This window comes from Elephas maximus, chromosome X (assembly GCF_024166365.1).
Source record: "Elephas maximus indicus isolate mEleMax1 chromosome X, mEleMax1 primary haplotype, whole genome shotgun sequence".
NCBI classification, from domain to species: Eukaryota; Metazoa; Chordata; class Mammalia; order Proboscidea; family Elephantidae; genus Elephas; species Elephas maximus.
In genome coordinates this window covers 55,815,765-55,829,262 of record NC_064846.1, presented here as the reverse complement: position 1 = coordinate 55,829,262, position 13,498 = coordinate 55,815,765, and the positions used below count along the sequence as shown (strand labels likewise).

The window sequence follows — 13,498 nt, the reverse complement described above, 5'->3', positions numbered from 1 at the left end:
CTTCTGATGCTTCCTGGGTCGTTTAATACTTTCCCCATAGAATCCTTCACTATTGCAACTCGAGGCTTGAATTTTTTCTTCAGTTCTCTCAGCTTGAGAAATGCAGGGCATTGTCTTCCCTTTTGGTTTTTTAACTTCAGGTCTTGGCACATGTCATTATAATACTTTACTCTGTCTTCTCGAGCCGCCCTTTGAAATCTTCTGTTCTACTCTTTTACTTCATCATTTCTTCCTTTCACTTTAGCTACTCGACATTCAACAGCAAGTTTCAGAGTCTAGTCTGACATCCATTTTGGTCTTTTCTTTCTTTCCTGACTGATGGGCTATTGAAATAGACACTGAACAGCATATATATATATATATATATATATATATATATATATATATATAGTCAAATATATAAGAGCAGAGTATTTACCAATAGCTGACTAGATGGAGTCAGTAATTTCAGTATTAGGTATGGGGGCCTTAAAGGGGGGTCCATAACTTCGAGGTTGTGGTAATCCACCATTGAGGGGTCATTCATTCCCTCTAAGTTTAAGACCAGGCCAAACTGGGCTGTTAAATGGAGAAGTGTGGTGATATTCACACCTTCTCTATATAGGTCTTATGTAGTGGGTTTCAGTCCTTGGAGGCCCTGTTTTAATTTACATTAGGCCATATTAACAACTTTAACTGGGTGAAGGTCCATGTGGTCCCATTTTTTTTAAAAAATTTATTGTGCTTTAAGTGAAAGTTTACAAATCGAGTCAGTCTGTCATACAAAAATTTATATATACCTTGCTGTATACTCCTAATTCCTCTCCACCTAATGAGACAGCACAGTCTTTCCCTAGACTCTCTCTTTTTGTATCCATTTGGCCAGCTTTTGACCCCCTATGCCCTCTCATGTCCCCTCCAGACAGAAGATGCCAACATAGCCTCATGTATCTACTTGATCCACCAAGAAGCTCACTCTTGACCAGTATTATTTTCTATCTCATAGTCCCGTCCAATCCCTGTCTGAAGAGTTGCCTTTGGGAATGGTTCCTGTCTTGGGCTAACAGAAAGTCTGGGGATCATGACCTCCAGGGTCCTTCTAGTCTCAGCCAGACCATTAAGTCTGATCTTTTTACAAGAATTTGGGGTCTGCATCCCACTGCTCTCCTGCTCTGTCAGGGGTTCTCTGTTGTGTTTCCTGTCAAGGTAGTCATTGCTTGTAGCCAGGCACCATGAAGTTCTTCTGGTCTCAGGCCGATGTAGTCTCTGGTTTATGTGGTCCTTCTGTCTCTTGGGCTCATATAGTCCTATTTTTTAAAGTCAATTTATAAGTGAGAAACAATTTAATTTTAATTTATTACTCATTGTGTCAGAGCATAATTCTCAATATGCAATATTTTAGAGCAATGGATGCTATGATCATGAGGACCTTGGGCAAGGCAATTGTTCTGTTAGTTAAGGTGACACATAACCATTTGTCCTCTGTTTTATGCTTAGGAACTCCTCTAGGATTATAGGAGATGCTTTGGTCAAATTTAGTTGGATTTCCAGTCATTACTGTAAGTTGAGCCCCAGTATTGATTAAGGCCAGGAAGTTTTGCCAGTTGGTGCCTTTCAGCAGATTTTAAAGTTCATTCATATCCTATGTTGTAGAGGCACAAAAACAGCACATTTGGCTTCTGTTCTACCTCCTAGTTCACTGTGTAGTACCTGAAGTCTTAAAAGCTTTCAAGCAGCCATCCAAGTTATGGTAATTGATCTCTATTTGCCTAGAGCAACAGAGGAAGAAGGAGAGTCAGGAATAGAAGGAGGAAATGGAACGTGTGGCTGATTGTCTCAATGAAAATTGCCTCCTTTGCTGTGAGACCAGAAGAACCACCTACTCCAGACTTTCAGTAGCACTGAATAACTCAATATTTTTAAGACTGAGGCTATTTTTAGCTAGGCTCTGTTATTTGCAGCCGAAAATACTCCAAAATGCACAAAGTTGAAAGTACAGTCAATCATTACCTTGTCATATATATTCAGGGAATACAAGGGTGGTTCAATATAAATGAATATATCAACATAAGTAATCAAAAATTAAAAGCCAACTGAAGAACGGATAAAAATATTGTGGCACATACATACAATGGAATATTACACAGCTATAAAGAATGATGAAGGCTCTGGAAGCATCTAATAAGATGGGTGAATCTGGAGAACATTATGCTGAGCAGAATAAGTCAACCATAAAAAGACAAATATTGTAGTGTACCATTAAATCAAGAATAGATACACACACAGAAAGCAAAATTCTTTGATGATTACCAGGGATGTGAGGGAGACAGAGGAGGAATCACTCTCCAGATAATAGATACTTGTTATTCTTGGTGATGGAAAAAAAAAAAACTAGCAATACCAAATATGGGTGAAGTAAGCACAACTTGACCAAGGTAAATAAAGACATTAGAAGTTACACAGGAACATATACAAAGAAAACTACAGTACACTTCTGCAAGAAACCAAAAAAGACCTATATAAGTGGACAAACACACCTAACTCATGGATAGGAAGACTTAACATCATAAAAATGACTGTTCTACCAAAAGTGATCTATACATTTAATGCAATTCCGATCCAAATCCCAAGGACATTCTTTAACTAGATGGAGAAACAAATCACCAACTTCATATGGAAGGGAAAGAGGCCCTGGATAAGTAAAGCATTACTGAAAAAGAAGAACAAAGTGTGAGGCCTCACTCTACCTGATTTTAGAACCTATTATACCACCACAGTAGTCAAAACAGCCTGGTACTGGTACAACAACAAATACATAGACCAATGGAACAGAATTGAAAATCCAGACAAAAATCCATCCCCATATGAGCACTTGATATATGACAAAGGCCCCACAACTGTTAAACGGGGAAAAGACGATTTTTTTAACAAATGGTGCTGGCTTAACTGGATATCCATCTGCAAAAAAATGAAACAAGACCCATACCTCACTCCATGCACAAAAATGAGCTTAAAATGGATAAAAGAACTAAATATAAAATCTAAAACAATAAAGACCATGGAAGAAAAAAATACAGACAATGTTAGGAGCCCTACCTAATACATGACATAAGCAGTATACAAAACATTACTAACAATGCAGAAGAAAAACTAGATAACTAGGAGCTCCTAAAAATCAAATTCCTATGCTCCTCCAAAGACTTCACCAAAAGAGTAAAAAGATTACCAACAGACAGAGAAAAATTTTTAGCTATGACATTTCTGATCAGTACCTGATCTCTAAAATGTACATGATACTGCAAAAACTCAACTGCAAAAAGACAAATAACCCAGTGAAAAAATGGACAAAATATATGAACAGACACTTGACTAAAGAAGACATTCAGGTAGCTAAAAGATAGGTGAGGAAATGCTCACCATCATTAGCCGTTAGAGAAATGCAAATCAAAACCACAATGAGATTTCATTTCACTCCAACAAGGTTGGCATTAATCCAAAAAACATAAAACGATAAATGTTGGAGAGGCTGTGGAGAGACTGGAACACTTATACACTGCTGGTGGGAATGGAAAATGGTACAACCACTTTGGAAATCGATTTGGCGCTTGCTTAAAAGCCTAGAAATAGAACTACCATACGATCCAGCAATCCCACTCCTTGGAATATATCCTAGAGAAATAAGAGCCTTTACATGAACAGATATATGCACACCCATGTTTATGACAGCACTGTTTACAATAGCAAAAAGATGGAAGCAACCAAGGTGCCCATCAACAGATGAATGGATAAATAAATTATGGTATATTCACACAATGGAATCCTAAGCCTTGATAAAGAACAGTGATGCATCTGTGAAACATTTCATAACATGGAGGAATCTGGAAGGCATCATGCTGAGTGAAATTAGTCAGTTGCAAAAGGACAAATATTGTATAAGACCACTATTATAAGAACTCAAGAAAAAGTTTAAACAGAGAAGAAAATATTCTTCGATGGTTATGAGAGGGGGGAGGGAGGGAGAGAGCAAGAGGGGCATTCACTAATTAGATAGTAGATAAGAACTACTTTAGGTGATGGGAGAGACAACACACAACACAGGGGAGGTCAGCACAACTGGACTAAACCAAAAGCAAAGAAGTTTCCTGAATAAACTGAATGCTTCGAAGGCCAGCGTAGCAGGAGCGGGGGTTTAGGGACCATGGTTTCGGAGGACATCTAAGTTAATTGGCATAATAAAATCTATTAAGAAAAAAAGTACACAGGAAAAAGGGACAACTTCAGTAAATGCTAAAATATATACAATTTTGGAACAACAGAAACAACCAAAAAATATGTGTGTGGTTACATAGGGAGATACAGATGCATATATGTGTATAGGAAGGCATATGTGAGTACATGCACGTGCATGTATAGGTGTATCTCTAGGCATATGTATATACATGTTTGTGTGTGCTGCATATATATCCATATATATAACAAAGCACATAGTGGGCACAGTTAAAGACACTTCATAGACATACCCAAACAACCTACAGGATTGGTTTACTGGGTTGAAATGCTTAGGACCATAGTCTCAGGGGACAACTTAGTCAGTTGGCATAACATAGTTCATAAAGGTAATGTTCTACATACTAGTTTGGTGAACAGTGTCTGGGGTCTTAAAAGTTGTGAGTGGCCATCGAAGATACAACTATTGCTCTCTACTTGTATGGAGCAAAAGACAATGAAGGAAATCAAAGGCTCAAAGAAGAAACTAGTCCAAAGGACTAATAGCCCACATGAACCACAGCCTCTTCTAACCTGAGACCAGAAGAACTGGATGGTGCCCAGCTACCACTACTGACAGTTCTGACCCAGGACACAAAAGAAAGTCCCGAACAGAATAGGAGAAAGATGTAAAACAAAATTCAAATTCCTAAAAAAGGCCAGACCTAGTGGACTGTAGAAACTAGAGGAACCCCCAAAACTGAAGCTATTTCTGGAAGTCACCTTTCAGCCAAATAATAGATTAGCTTATAAAATAAATAGTATCACCTTTGAGTTACGTGCTCCCTTAAACAATCAACTATATGAGAACAGTCAACATTTACACAAAAGCAGAGATGAGAAGGCAAGAAAGGGAAGGGAAACAGAACAAACCAAATGGAAATAATGAGAAGGCTGACACATTGTGAAAATTGTAACCAATATCACAGAACAATTTGTAAAAATATTGTTAATTGGGAACTTAATTTGCTAAGTAAACTTTCAACTAAAACACAATAAAATATTATTTAAAAAATTAATTAGAAGAGAATATCATAGGATTATATTAATAATATCATTTAAAGACAATATAATCCAGCATCTATTTCTAATAAAAAACAAGGTAAAAGAAGAGTGGGAACCATCTACTTAAAGACTAATTACCAAAAATTAACAGCAAATACTGTTGTAAAGAGTGAAACACTAAAAACATTTCCAAGATGATCAGGAATTATATGGGAATGCTATTACAATTATTATTCCATATATTCCTTGAGATTCTGATATACTAAAAGAAAAAAATTATAATAAAAATGGGAAAAAAGGATTCAAACGATGTCTAGTTTGAGTATATACCTACAAAATCCAAGAGACACCAATAATCACTAGTAGAAGTAAGAAGACAGTTTGTCAAGGTTGCTGTATACAAGGTAAATATAAAACAAAAGGTAAATTTTCCTTGATATGAATAAGCGCCAATGAGTAGAGATAGGGGAAGTATTTCATTTACCAAAATGTCATAAATTATAACATACTCCGTCTTAGGCTGAGTTTTCTAGAGAAGCAAAACCAGTAAGCGTATAAATATGTATCAAGGAAACAGCGCACGCGACTGTAGACGCTGCAGTGTCCCAAGTCCGTGGATCACAATAGGGCTTCTCCTGGTTCATGTAGCTGTGGGGGCTGGTGAACCCAAGAGCAGCAGGTAAGCTGCTAGCTCAAGTTTCATGAACCGGAGGTCAGACAAATAAGAGGCAGCTGCAGGATCCAGAACAAACCAAAAGCCTTGGCAAGGCGAGCAAGAAGGAAGTAGGCTGCAGAGGATGGAGAGATGAAGGCTGATGGAGCAATGAGCCGCCACAGGCCCAACCCCACCAGTACCGCTCAGCAGATTCCATCATGGGGGTGATCACACACCAAATTTTAACAGGGAAGTGATCGCAACATTATACAACTGCCAAAACACTGAGGATCATGGCCCAGCCAAGTTGACACACACTTGGAACCATCACACTCCGTGTGGTGGATTTTAATGAACCAACTTCTTTAGGCTCAAATACATCTCCCAGAATTCCTTTTCCCTTATGTTTCCAGTTAGGGTGGCCCACAAGAGAGATTCTTGTGGGTAACTTGGAGGATATTAGTGAAGCAGCAGTCGTTTTGTAACTCACACACATTGCCACATTTCTGCTGGTTCTCACTTGTGTGAGATGGCAGCTGGGTTTGGGACCGCTCTACCTTCTCCTGGATCCTCCTTTAGATTCTGTGACTCCTGGGCCAAGGGGATGGCAGTAGATTTCACATCAGAAATAATGTAAGTGAGACGACAGTGGAGCAAAATCTTTTAAGTACTTAAAAAATAACTGAATTCTACATCCACTGAAAATATCTTTCAAAACAGAAGGTGAAATAATTACTTATTCAGACATACAAAAGCTGAACAAATGCAGCACTGACAGACCCACGCTACAAGAAATGTTAAAGAAATTCCTTCAGGCAGAAGGAAAATATTAGACAAATATACCCCTACAGAAAGGGACAAAGAGCACTGGAAATGGTTATGACAAGGATACATATATATTTAATATAATATATTTATATGATTTTTTCTTATTATTTAAATCTCTTTAAAAATAATTGACTGTGAAAATAATAATAACAATATGTTGTTGTTGTTAGGTGCCATTGAGTTGGTTCTGACTCACAGCAGCCCTATGTACAACAGAAAGAAACACTGCCCAGCCCTGCACCATCCTCACAGTCATTGCTACGTTTGAGCCCATTGCTGCAGCCACTGTGTCAGTCCATCTAGTTGAGGGTCTTCTTTTTCGCTGTTCCTCTACTTTACCAAACATAATGTCCTTCTCTAGGGACTGGCTCTTCTTGATAACATGTCCAAAGTATGTGAGACAAAGTGAGCGTTTTCAGTGCTATGTCCATTTGTTGAAACATCTCTATTTGTATTCTGTCAGTGCCTGGATCCTTGTTTGTTGCTAATGCCTTCAGGGCTGCTTGGACTTCTTCCTTCAATACCATTGGTTCTTGATCATATGCTACTTCCTGAAATAGCTGAATGTCGACCAGTTCTTTCTGGTACAGCGATACCGTGTATTCCTTCCATCTTCTTTTGATGCTTCCTGCGTGGTTCAGTTTTTTGCCCATGATGTTATTGTTGTTAGGTGCCGTCAAGTCGGCTCCAACTCATAGAGACCCTATACACAACAGAACAAAACACTGCCCGGTCCTGTGCCATCCTTACAATCATTGTTATGCTTGAGCTCATTCTTGCAGCCACTGTGTCAATCCACCTCATTGAGGGTCTTCCTCTTTTCCAGTGACCCTGTACTCTGCCAAGCATGATGTCCTTCTTCAGGGACTGATCCCTCCTGACAACATGTCCAAAGTATATAAGACGCAGTCTGGCCATCTTTGCATCTAAGGAGCATTCTGGTTGTACTTCTTCTAAGACAGATTTGTTCGTTCTTTTGGCAGTCCATGGTACATTCAATATTCTTCACCAACATCATAATTCAAAGGCGTCAATTCTTCTTCGGTCTTCCTTATTCATTGTCCAGCTTTCACATGCATATGATGCAATTGAAAATACCGTGGCTTGGATCAGGCACACCTTAGTTTTCAAGGTGACATCTTTGCTCTTCAACACTTTAAGGAGGTCCTTTGCAGCAGATTTACCGATTGCAATGCGTCTTTTGATTTCTTGACTGCTGCTTCCATGGCTGTTGATTGTGGATCCAAGTAAAATGAAATCCTTGAAAACTTCAATCTTTTCTCCATTTATCGTGATGTTGCTCATTGTTCTAGTTGTGAGGATTTTTGTGTTCTTTATGTTGAGGTGCAGTCCATACTGAAGGCTGTGGTCTTTGATCTTCTTAGTAAGTGCTTCAAGTCCTCTCCACTTTCAGCAAGCAAGGTTGTGTCATCTGCATAACGCAGGTTGTTAATGAGTCTTCCTCCAATCCTGATGCCCCGTTCTTCTTCATATAGTCCAGCTTCTCGGATTATTTGCTCAGCATACAGGTTGAATAGGTATGGTGAAAGAATACAACCCTGACGCACACCTTTCCTGACTTTAAACCACTCACTATCCCCTTATTCTCTCCGAACACCTGGCTCTTGATCTATGTAAAGGTTCCTCATGAGCACAGTCAAGTGTTCTGGAATTCCCTTTCTTCACAATGTTATCCATAATTTGTTATGATCCACACAGTCGAACGCCTTTGCATAGTCAATAAAACACAGGTAAACATCCTTTTGGTATTCTCTGCTTTCAGCCAGGATCCATCTGACATCAGCAGTGATATTCCTGGTTCCACGTCCTCTTCTGAAACCGCCCTGAATTTCTGGCAGTTCCCTGTCAATATACTGCTGCAGCCGTTTTTGAATGATCTTCAGCAGAATTTTGCTTGCGTGTGATATTAATGATATTGTTCTATAATTTCCACATTCGGTTGGATCACCTTTCTTGGGAATAGGCATAAATATGGATCTCTTCCAGTCAGTTGGCCAGGAAGCTGTTTTCCATATTTCTTGGCATAGACGAGTGAACACCTCCAGCGCTGCATCTGTTTGTTGAAACATCTCAATTGATATTCCATCAATTCCTGGAGCCTTGTTTTTCACCAATGCCTTCAGAGCAGCTTGGACTTCTTCCTTCAGTACCATTGGTTCCTGATCATATGCCACCTCTTGAAATGGTTGAATATCGACTAATTCTTTTTGGTATAATGACTCTGTGTATTCCTACCATCTTCTTTTGATGCTTCCTGCACTGTTTAATATTTTCCCCATGGAATCCTTCACTATTGCAACTCGAGACTTGAATTTCTTCTTCAGTTCTTTCAGCTTGAGAAACGCCAAGTGTGTTCTTCCCTTCTGTTTTTCCACCTCCAGCTCTTCGCACGTGTCATTATAATTTACTTTGTCATCTCGAGACACCCTTTGAAATCTTCTGTTCAGTTCTTTTACTTCATCAATTCTTCCTTTTGCTTTAGCTGCTCGACGTTTGAGAGCAAGTTTCTGAGTCTCCACTGACATCCACCTTGGTCTTTTCTTTCTTTCCCATCTTTTCAATGCTCTCTGGCTTTCTTCATGGATGATGTCCTTGATGTCATTCCACAATTCGTCTGGCCTTCGGTCACTAGTGTTCAATGTTGGCCTACAGGTAGATTCAGAAAAGTAATAAAAAGGGAACAAGCTGAAGGTGAGGAGAATTGGAAGTTTGTCAAAAGACAAAGGTGGAAACTGCTCACAAGGAGACAGAGGAACTCCCACCACATGGCTCAGTTTGACTCAAATATAGGGGACAGAGGAGGGGACAGGAATGGGGTCAAGTCTCTGGAGTCCTTGTAGGAGGGGCAGGCAGGATCTGCATTAGGTAGAATCTCCTGGAACCTTACAAAAGGAAGATCATGCTAAAGATCCTAATTTGAATATTTGGAAGAAAATATTTGAATGTAAAAAATAAGGTGTTTAACAAGGCCGTATCTGGTACAAAAGTTAGCCATAATGGACATTGGCCTATGTTTAGAAATTATTTTAAAGCTTGGTAAAAGATCAGAAAGGAACACATGGTTGAGTCTCTATTTAAGCTTTATTTCCATCATGTCACTCTCTGCTCCCATTCTTTCTTTTGATCCTAGATTCCATTTGGCATAAAATATGATGAGAAGTGGCTGCTGGATTTGATCCAGAGCCAATGCAGTGTCTCCTTCAACCCAATTGAGGTAAGAGAGGACACAGAGGCGGCTGGGTGGGCACAGGGCAGGTGGAGGGGCCAGGCTGAGCACGGAGTCTGGCCTCATACTGTATTTCTCTTGCCCCCTCTCTCCTTGAAGTTTCACTATGAGAAAATGCAGGGCCAGTTCTTTGTGGAGAATGCCAGCATTGCCTTTGAGTTGAAGAAAGTCAGTGGCAAGATTTGGGATGAAGAAAATGAAAGTGTGCGTGTCAGAGTATGGTCAGGGCTAGCTAGGAGCAGGAGGGCCAGCTGCGTGGTGGGTCTTGCTTGATCTTGGGTTTCAGTGTTCCTGGTAGTTACCCAACCTCTCTTGTCTTCTCTGCAGATATCCATCTTTGTCAGCCGCTCTGCCATACCCCACTCTGTGCAGAAGGATCTGAAGTCAGAAACGGTGAAAATGCCAAAGGTAATGCAGACTCAAGACATGATGTGCACCCACACCCAGATCCACTGTGTGCTCCCTCACTGATTACCTGGCTTCCACCTCAGCCTCAGAGTCACTGACCCCTGATTCTGTCTGTGCAGGTGACCAAGAATGAAGGATATGAATTCCCCCAGCAAGCTCTTGACCTTCGGAAAGTTCACTCTGACCCAAGTATGACTGACCGCAGTAATTTTAGGTCAGGTGCGGGCAGAGGGAGGGTTAGAGGGCAACTTAGGGAGGTGTAGGTGCGGAGTCTGGTCTAGCTGGGGCCCTTTTATCCTTCTGATTCCTTCCTCTTGGTTTCCTGAAGATGTGATGAACTATGAAACATATTGAAATGGGGCCAAATCTTAAAAACTGCATGACTGCTTCCCTGCAGATCCATGAAGAGATCAGGTTCAAGGTGAGGCCTTAGATCCAGTGCTGAGGGGAAGTTGGGACAGATGGGGTGGAGGGCACATTTGTCCCAGATATCACCTCTTGGACCTTCAGTCTAGCTCTTCCCTCATTACAGCTTTTGTCCTTCAACTCGAGGAACTACACATCTTACCAGCTGGTTGCCCTGCCCGACACCATGCAGAAGGGCCCCAACCTCAAGAGCCTGAACCTCTCCAAAAATGAGGCGAGAAGCAATAGCCAGAGCACTCTTTAAAGGGAAGGTGGTAGGGCTCATTAGGGTGATGACAAGAGTTAGGGAACGTGATTTGTGGAAGAGGGTAGATCTGGGGTACAGGGTCCTCGTGGCTCTCTCCCTGATTCAGGTTTCCTCGTCATTATTACAGGTGAAGCCTGAAGGGGAGTTGGACAAGGTGAAAGGGCTGGAGCCAGAAGAGATGTTTGCAGACAGGAACCCTCTGTGCACAGCCTTCCCAGATAAGTCCACCGACATAAGGTCAGTTGTGCTCTGTTTGCCCCTGACAGCCTGAGCTGATCCTTACACTGCCTGTCTGCAGGAGGCTGCAGCTCTGGACCTCTAGGAGGACCACGTGCCCTGTCCTCCCCTCTCTCTGTCTCTCACCTGTGCTTAGAGGTCTCCTTGCCTTCCTCTGGCCTGTTCACTGCTCCACTGGCCTGGGGCCTGTTTCCTGCCTCTCTGCACCCAGCCTTCTCTGGCGTAGCCTTCCCTAAAAGTGCCCCAGGGAGCAGGGCTCCTCCTTGCTGCCCAGGACCAGGGGTGTCCAGACTGTGCCCTACACCCCCACTGGGGCTGCCTGGAGCCAGATCCTGGTGCCCTGGACTGTGAAGGCTCCTCCTGACCAAGGCCTCCTCTGAGACAGGCCTTCCTGCCTCTGAGCTGAGATGGGGCTTCTCTCCCTGTCCTATGATGGGCCATCTCTCCCTTGCTCCAAAAGTGTCCCCCAACCTGCCCCAGTTGGATATCTCATCATGACATCTTTTCCTATGGCTGAATCAAAGAACTGGGCCCTCCTGGGGGAGAAAGCTGGGTTTCTTGAGTCAAGGGTCAGAAGCGGCTTATCTCCAGTGAGCAGAGGGCATCCTGAGGCAGGTCCTCAGTGTGGAAGACAGGGGACAAAGGTGAAGGAGGAGACACAGGGACTATTCTCTCAGGGCACTGCCCCCTCCCTTCACCACGTCATGGCATCCTGCCTGGTCCTTCAGGGCAGCACTGCATAGACCAAGATGGTCTGATTCATCAGACAAGGGACCAGCTAAGACAGACAGAGCAGTGGACACCAGGTGAGGAAGCAGATGAAGGATAGGAAGGCAGCAGGGAAGCCATTTCCCCTTTCTTCTCCCCTTTCTCCCTAATCCCCACCACCCGCAGTAGACATCTCCCCCTTGCCTTTCCTTGGCTTTCTCTTTCTCTTTAGGCTCCACTCTCCTATGCCTCCCCTCCTTACCTGCACTCCCTTTCTGTCCTTACCGCCTCCCTGCCTCCTGAGTGTGCCTCATCCATCTCCCTCCCCGGAATCTGGGTGCACCCTTGGGGATGTCTTGGTGTTGTCCAGGGCCAGGCCTGGCAGAGGACTGGACACCTGCTGAGGGAGCTGAGCCCTGGGCCCCACCCCATTCCCTCCTCCCTCCAGAGCCTTCCCTGAGGACTTGGAGGGAGCTAAGTGAGGCAGGGAGGGGAAGGATTCCCTGGAACCTGGGCTCCACATGCTGCTTCTGTGTCACTGGAGAAGGGGGTCAGGGCCCTCCTGTGGGAGCTTCCCAGGAGGAAGGAGACGGGGAGAGGGTTATGGAGAGAACGCCCACTAGCTGTCTGTGGGTGAGTCTATGGGGAAGGTGCGCAGGGCCCAGGATGGACGGTAGCACTGGAGTATAGGTGGGACACACCTGGATGTGTTCCTGTGTAGCCTTGCTTGCCTCCATGAGGCAGGCCAGCTCTGTCGTTACTTGCTTTTCTGTGTTGTCTTATATTTGACAGCTCCATCCTGGAATTGTTCCCCAAGTTATTATGCCTGGTAAGTGTCTTCCTTTATCCTTGACTCCTCTAGCTGGTACAGACAACACTGACTACCTGCCCTGAGTCCTTAGATCTTGACCTGGTTAGGTTTCGGATCTGACCCCTGGTCCTCATGGGGGACAGACCGATAAGGGAACCTGATAAAGTCTATGGATCTTTTCTGCCCTTCTTTACTGGCTTCTGGGAGCCCCTGGTGAAGACATCACAGTAGTCTTGCCCATGGAATTTCCAAGGCCCTTTCACCCTGACCTCTGACCCTCACCCTCTCCTGGGCCCATCCTTTTCCCTGACCACTCAGTGCCACCTCCCTGGTCTGCACTGCTGACTTCCTCTTCCCTCCCCCAGGATAACCACGAGGAACCCCCACCAATTGTCTTTGGCACTGAAGCCTCCAGGAAGTTACCAGTCTGAAAGGTGAGGAGGTGGGATCAAGGAGGGCAGGTGGAGGGTAGGTGAGGAGAGGACAACAGCCATGGTCCTGAGAACCCTTTTGATTCCCAGGGAGCATCTTCGGATCTGAGACCCTGAAGAATCTAATCTTAACATTCCTGCTACAGTAAGTATCCCTGGGACACCAAGGAAAGGAGGGATGGTATGGGCCAGGTCACCCAGGTGCAGGTCAGTTTGTGGGGGGCTTTCAAGTTTACTTAGGGTCCCAGAC

The 13,498-nt window shown here is 43.2% G+C and overlaps 2 protein-coding genes across 7 annotated transcripts in view; both read left to right on the top strand.

Annotated features, from left to right (window-relative positions):
* LOC126069623 (protein BHLHb9-like) overlaps positions 1-13,498 on the top strand; it is a 283,683-nt gene that overhangs the window by 174,405 nt on the left and 95,780 nt on the right. The window lies entirely within an intron of this gene.
* Positions 1-13,498, top strand: part of LOC126068709 (nuclear RNA export factor 3-like) — an 87,565-nt gene that overhangs the window by 71,379 nt on the left and 2,688 nt on the right.